Raw genomic sequence first — 6,802 nt, forward strand, 5'->3', positions numbered from 1 at the left:
CAGAATGCAAGCAGAGATAGATCGAGGCCCATGTTCAAATGCCAGGAAAAGTTTGTGTAGACGGACGTGTGGCGAATGACTCTTTGAGAGATTTATTTGGTAGTTTTAATTTTATGAGAGGAAAAACCTGCGGTGGGCTGGCGCCCTGCCCAGGGATTTGTTCCTGCCTTGCGCCCTGTGCTGGCTGGGATTGGCTCCAGCAGACCGCCGTGACCCTGTGTTAGGCTATAGCGGGTTGGATAATGGATGGTTGAATGAAAAGAAAAAACGCTCGTGTGTCAAGTGACGTTCGTTAGGTTTGCTTTATTGTGTGTGTTGGGGGCGCTCAGTATGTATAGCGTCTTTATATTTCGCCTTCCCCCTTTATAGTGGTCGCAACCAAAGAGACGATCACAAGTGAATGCAACGTAAGAACAGCCAGAACTTAAAAAAAAAAAAAACAAATAAAAATAAGCGTCAGTTTTTGAGCGGCAACGAGGCAGGGCATTGTAATATAAATAAATAATAACTAAAAGTACACCGCAGCACCTTTAAAACGTCCTGATGGATCAAGTGTCGCACGATTTTCTGCATGAATGGCAGTTTTCAGCTTCCCTGCTGCTTTTTTAACCCCATACTCTTCCATCGCTGATGTGAGATTGGTTCAGAGCAGAAGAGGAGCGAAAATGAGGCGCGTTATTATAGCGATTCACGTGGAGGAAGACACACAGAAATTTCCAAAGCTGACCTTGATTTGTCATTGTTTCTGTTGTATTAAAAAGAGCTGAATAAAATACCTGAGAAGACGGGCACTCGTGCTCATAGAAAAATTGTGGCTCATGTGACTGTGGACGGGAGGTGCGGATTTTCAGATAAAAACATAAATGTCACGGCCCACACGTGACTCCCCGTTTCTGGGCATCTGTGGCTCTTCGTCTATCTTTATTTGTCAAGGTCTCAGTGGATGCTGCTGTGATAGAGAAGCAGCTGAGATCTTTTTGTCTTTTACTCATGAATTCAGCACAGGCTTTTTTTTTCTTTGTGAGGGTTTTAAAACAGTGGGGCACAACTCTTCTTTTCCAAATTTGCAGCGTCTACAATTTTTTTTTTAATTTATTCTAGGCAAGCTGTTAAGTTCTTAAAAAGCCTTCTCATTTAAGAGAGTGCCCACATCTGCAGGCCTTCAGATCAATCATTTGTCAATCAAATGATCAAACTGTCATTCAGCCCTCCTCCTGTATAGAGCCTGCACAGATGAGTGCGTTTAGAGTGAGATCAGGAACACTAGCACCACTCAGAAGGAATGAAACTTGGTTGAGTGCTGAAGTGGCTCATCAGATCATCAAAATGTCAAAGGTGAGGTCGTCTGTCAGAATGACAGTTCATTTTCTGAATCTGTGTAATCCAATCACCAGGAACTGCACTATATGCTGTTCTTTGCAGGGGCTTCTTTCAACAATTCAAATTCAATTTAGTTGGACAGCAAGTGACTCCAAACTGCCCACATGTGACATTATAGATGTAGAAGATGTGTCATGAGATTTCATATCAAGTAAGGCGTGGCACCATGTTGGTTTGCAGCAGTGGGTCTTTTTTCTTTTTCTTACTTGTGTCTCATCACTTCGTAAAGCGTTCGACTCAGTTGATCGAGCTGCCCTGTGGGACATCCTGAGACTTTGCGGGATCCCCTCGAGGTTGCTAGATATCATGGCCAGCCTGTACACTGGTACTGTGAGTGCTGTGCAGAGTGGAGGCAGAACCTCTGTGTTTTTCCCAGATGATTCTGTTGTTTGTCAGGGATGTGTTCTGGCTCCTACTCTGTTCAATGCTTGTATGGACTGGGTGTTGGGCAAGGTCATGGTGTTCAGCGGTTGTGGGGCATATGTTGGTGAAGAAAGATTCACAGATCTTGACTTTGCTGATGATGCTGTGATCTTGGCGGAGTCAATGGAGGCTCTGATTGGGTGGCTCGAGAGACTGAGTGAGGAGTCTGAGGGTCTGGGCTTGCAAGTGTCCTGGATAAAAACCAAGATCTTGGGCAGACTCATCAGCAGTGTGTCTGCTTGCGGAGAGAGTGTTGACCTTGTGTAGAGGTTTACTTACCTTGGCAGTGACATTCATGTCTCTGGTGACTCTTCCTATGAAGTCAGTAGACGGATTGGGAGACCTTGGGGGGTTATAAGGTTGCTGGAAAGGGGTGTGTGGTGCCCCCAATATCTGTGCAAAAGGACGAAGGTCCAAGTCTTTAGAGTCCTGGTGCTTCCTGTTTTGCTATATGGTTGCAAGACATGGACGCTATCCAGTGACCTGAGACGAAGACTGGACTCCTTTGGTACTGTGTCTCTCTGGAGAATCCTTGGGTACCATTGGTTTGACTTTGTGTCGAATGAGCAGTTGCTCATGAAGTCCCAAATGAGGCACATTACCTGAATTGTGAGAGAGCGTCAGTTACGGCATTTCCCCGAGGGTGATCCAGCTCATAAGATCCTCATTGTTGGGGACCTGAGTGGCTGGACCAGACCAAGAGGTCGCCCACGTAACACCTGGCTGTGGCAGATAGAGGGTCATTTCTGGAGGGTGGGACTGGACCATGTGTCTGCCTGGGAGGTTGCCAACCGGGATCCCGAGTTCTTTCGTCGTGTAGTGGGTGCGGCAGCGCACTGTACCAGTGCATGCTCCCCAACTTGACTTGACTTGTCTCATCACTGTTCCAAATAATGATGAAGAGTGATGAGGGATTGCATTGTGTGAGAAGTTTTAACTTCAGTGTCTTTGGAACTTTACTAATGCTCAGAATTAATGTGTTGTACCACAAAAATGGCGCCATGGTGGTTTTCACCTTATATAGTGTTTTTAAGACATGACACTGTCACTTTACAAAAAAAGTCTTTCTTGTGAATCCTTTTGTTTGCTTTAAGAGTCTTGTTAAAGTAGTACAAGAAGTGATCGAAACGATTTGAGTCTGACCTAGAAGTGGAAACTCTTAAACTAAGCAAGTTTTATTTTTTTACATTTTCCCAGTGAAAACTAATACTCTTGTTATAATGTTCACAAAGCTTTTTTATTTTGTTAATGCTACTCATATAAAACATTTTCCTGCTTGCGTGATCTCTCTTCTGTAGCTGACTTGACATTTTTATTATTTACATCGTGTATCCCAAAGAGGCATCCTTCGGACTGCATGGCTAACAGGTGGAAGTTGCACCAGAATATCAAGCATAGTGAGAGGGCATTGTCGTGAAGCAGAATGGAGATGGTTGATTGCTTTTCTCTCCACTTTTGCAGATTGAATTTTGGAAACACCAAAATAAATCAGCATACTATTGACTGATTATGTACAGTAGTCCTTTTGGGACATATAATCAATATGGATTCCACTCTTCATGTCATAAAAACTAATTGTGCAAAATCTGACTGTCATTGGCTGGGATCTTAAATTTGATTGATGTTGGAGGATCACCACGTTCCTCTATTTTTGATGGTCTGGACTGAGCCTTAATGATGTATCAAAGTTTCATTCTGTGCCATGAAACACTTCTTAGACTTCTCTGATTAATCCAGGGTTGTCCTTGGAACACTGGATGTGGTGATGCTTCACTACAAAAGTCAATACTCTGGTCACCCAGAGTGCACAGACCTTGCTTGTGTTTAATTGCTCATGAAGAATAGGTTCAATTGACCCACAACTAATCTCAATACTGCTTGCTACATCATGCTTTGCTTACTCTTTGATTCTTCATTATGATCCACTCCACAGTGGCAAAATTTTCTTCTGTCATTGAGGTCAAAGGCCGGCTGGACCTTGGGTCATCTTTGAAGGAAATGCTACCACAAAGGAATTCTGCAGCCCTCTCTTTACTATGGCATATGAAGGAGACTGGTCTTTGACTAAGCAAGACTGAATCTCTGAAGACATTATTGTTCTCTAGCATTAGAAATTTAGTGATGGCACAATACTTGATTTTGCACTTTGTGGTATCTATGTTTGCTTTGTTTTGAAACAAGAAACATTCTCTATAAACCATAAATATTAGGAACTTGTAATTCAAATAATTTTAATACACACTAGCTACTAGCCACATACACAATCAGAACTGTAGAATACCCATTCAGCTTCTGGCACAAAATGTTTTGATTATTGCTTGTTTCTATCATTCATCCATTTTCCAAACCCGCTTTATCTTGCGTGGGGTCGTGGAGGAGCCTATTCCAGCAAGCACCGGGTGCAAGGCAGGAACAGTCCCTGGACAGGGTGCTAGTCCATCACAGCATACACACATTCTCACACACACTCTCACACACATGCACACACACACACAGACACTCATGCACACCAAGGCCAATTTGTTATGGCTAATCCACTTAACCTGCTTGTTTTTGAATTGTGGGAAGAAAATGGAACACCCAGATGAAAACCATATGGACAGGAGAAGAACATGTAAACTCTATGCAGGGAGAACCCAGAACATGAACTGAAACCTGGCTCCTTACTGCAAAGTGGCAGTGCTACCACTGAGCCACTGTGCCACCCTTGTTTCTATCAGCTCACTATAGCATACGCTTACTGGACAAAAATTAGTCACCATCCATGAAAGAGGTGATACGCACTTGAGACATCAACGGAGGGCACCCCAATATGAGCAACATCCTGCAAATAGCTGTGTCATGTGATAGGGGTTTCATACAGTGAAAAGGAGTAGTGGCGTGCCATGAGTGTTTGGTTCTTTCAGTGAAAAATTGGTCACATGACAGATGTGAATGACTGGCATCAAGGGGTTATTGTGTGTGTGCAGAAGAACGTAGTGTGCAGGAAGTTGCTGATTTTGTGAATTTTTCAAAGCATACTATCTAATGGGTCTTGCAGCAGTGGTCTATATTGCAGTCAACTTCTAATCGTTGCCAGAACTACGATCAAAAGATGGTGCTCACAGATAGGGACCATTGCTGCGTGTTGTGCATTGTGACAGCAAGCCATTTTTCCACCAGTCAAGAATTGCTGCAGTCAGTGAATGAAGTCCCTCAACAAGACATTCCGGAGTGAACACTCAAAAGGGACCTGCATGGCATGGATATCTGGAGCAGAGTACCATTGAAGAGGCCCTCACTAATAGCTATTCACAAAGCTGCATAGTGATAGTGGGCACAGAGCCACAAACACTGGACTCTTGACACCTGGGAACATGTTTTCTGGTCTGATGAGTTGTGTTTCTCCTTGTACTCGTATGACAGGCGTCAACAGGTACACCATAAGCTTCATGATGCCTTCCATGACAACTGTGGACAAGGTGCTGTTCAAGTGCAAAGCGGCTCTCTGATGTTCTGGGAGATGTTTCAATTACCAGGAAATGGGTCCTTTGGTTAAGGTGATTCCGCACTTAATCCAGAAGGTCTACATTAGGCTTCTGGATGACCATCTGTTACCTTTTGTGCTTCATCTCCGGAGTATACACAGAGAGGCCGCCCCAGTCTTCTAAGATGACAATTGACAGAGAGAACGTTCTGAAGCATTCTTGCAACTGCAGTTTCGGTCTTCGGGCTACAAAAAGGACATAGCAGCACTTGAAAAGGTCCAGAGAAGAGCAACTAGGCTGACTTCAAGGCTATAGGGGATGAGTTATGAGGAAAGATTAAAAGAACTGAGCCTTTTCAGTTTAAGCAAAATAAGATTAAGAGGAGACATGACTGAAGTGTTTGAAATTATGATGGGAATTAGTACAGTAGATCGATACTTTTATTTTAAAATGATTTCATCAAGAACACGTGGACACAGTTGGAAACTTGTTAAGGGTAAATTTCACACAGACAGAAGTTTTTCTTTACACAGAGAACCAAGTAGTGTGGATTGACAATAAGAATTTACGGACTTTCAAAACTAGACGATGTTTTCTTAGAAGAATTAAGTGGATAGGACTGGTGAGCTTTGTTGGGTTGAATGGCCTGTTTTCATCTAGATTCTTCTAATGTTCTAATATTCTCAATTGACCCGTGAAATCCCCAGAATTAAATCCCATAGAAATACTGTGGAACTGTTTGGAGCAGTGAAATGCCAGCAGAACCATCTAACCAATGTAGCCGAACTGTGAGATTTAGTGCTGGAAGAGTGGATGAAAATTGATGTTGTCTTCACCTGCAAACTGGTGGTATTCTTGTCAGACTGAATTTCAGCTGTTCTTCAGTCTCAAAGAGTTGATAGATAGATAGATAGATAGATAGATAGATAGATAGATAGATAGATAGATAGATAGATAGATAGATAGATAGATAGATAGATAGATAGATAGATAGATAGATAGATAGATAGAACGTTATTTGTCCTCAGGGGGTAATGTGGCTATTACTATTATTACATTTCATTCAGATTATAACCTCCTGAGTACAGTATTGCAGCTAGATGTTACATTTCTGGGAAGATGGACTTGCATTCAACATCCCTATCAGCTTTATGCACATTTTTATTTTGAGCATATGTTCATATTTCTTTCATTCTGCTCTGCAATTGCGAATCCTCAAAGGTTATTGGAGGAAAGCAAGAAACTTGTTGTGGCAGATTCAGAAAGCGACACTTAAGTTCACATGTGAGAAGACACCGCACATCAACCTGGAAGGATAGACGTCTACATTTTCTTTCTAAAAAAATCGTGAAAATCAGTATGTCTCAAAGAGATCAGGATAAGACAAGAAGTTGTTATCAGGATTTGTTTAAACATCTCACGCAGAGCAAAATAGTAACTGATGACAGCAGCATTTTGATTTCACCATGATTATGAAATATAGCATTCTTTGTTAGTTCTTGCCTTGTGTCCAGTGCTGTCGGACTGGCTCT

Source organism: Erpetoichthys calabaricus, chromosome 11 (genome assembly GCF_900747795.2).
Source record: "Erpetoichthys calabaricus chromosome 11, fErpCal1.3, whole genome shotgun sequence".
NCBI classification, from domain to species: domain Eukaryota; kingdom Metazoa; phylum Chordata; class Cladistia; order Polypteriformes; family Polypteridae; genus Erpetoichthys; species Erpetoichthys calabaricus.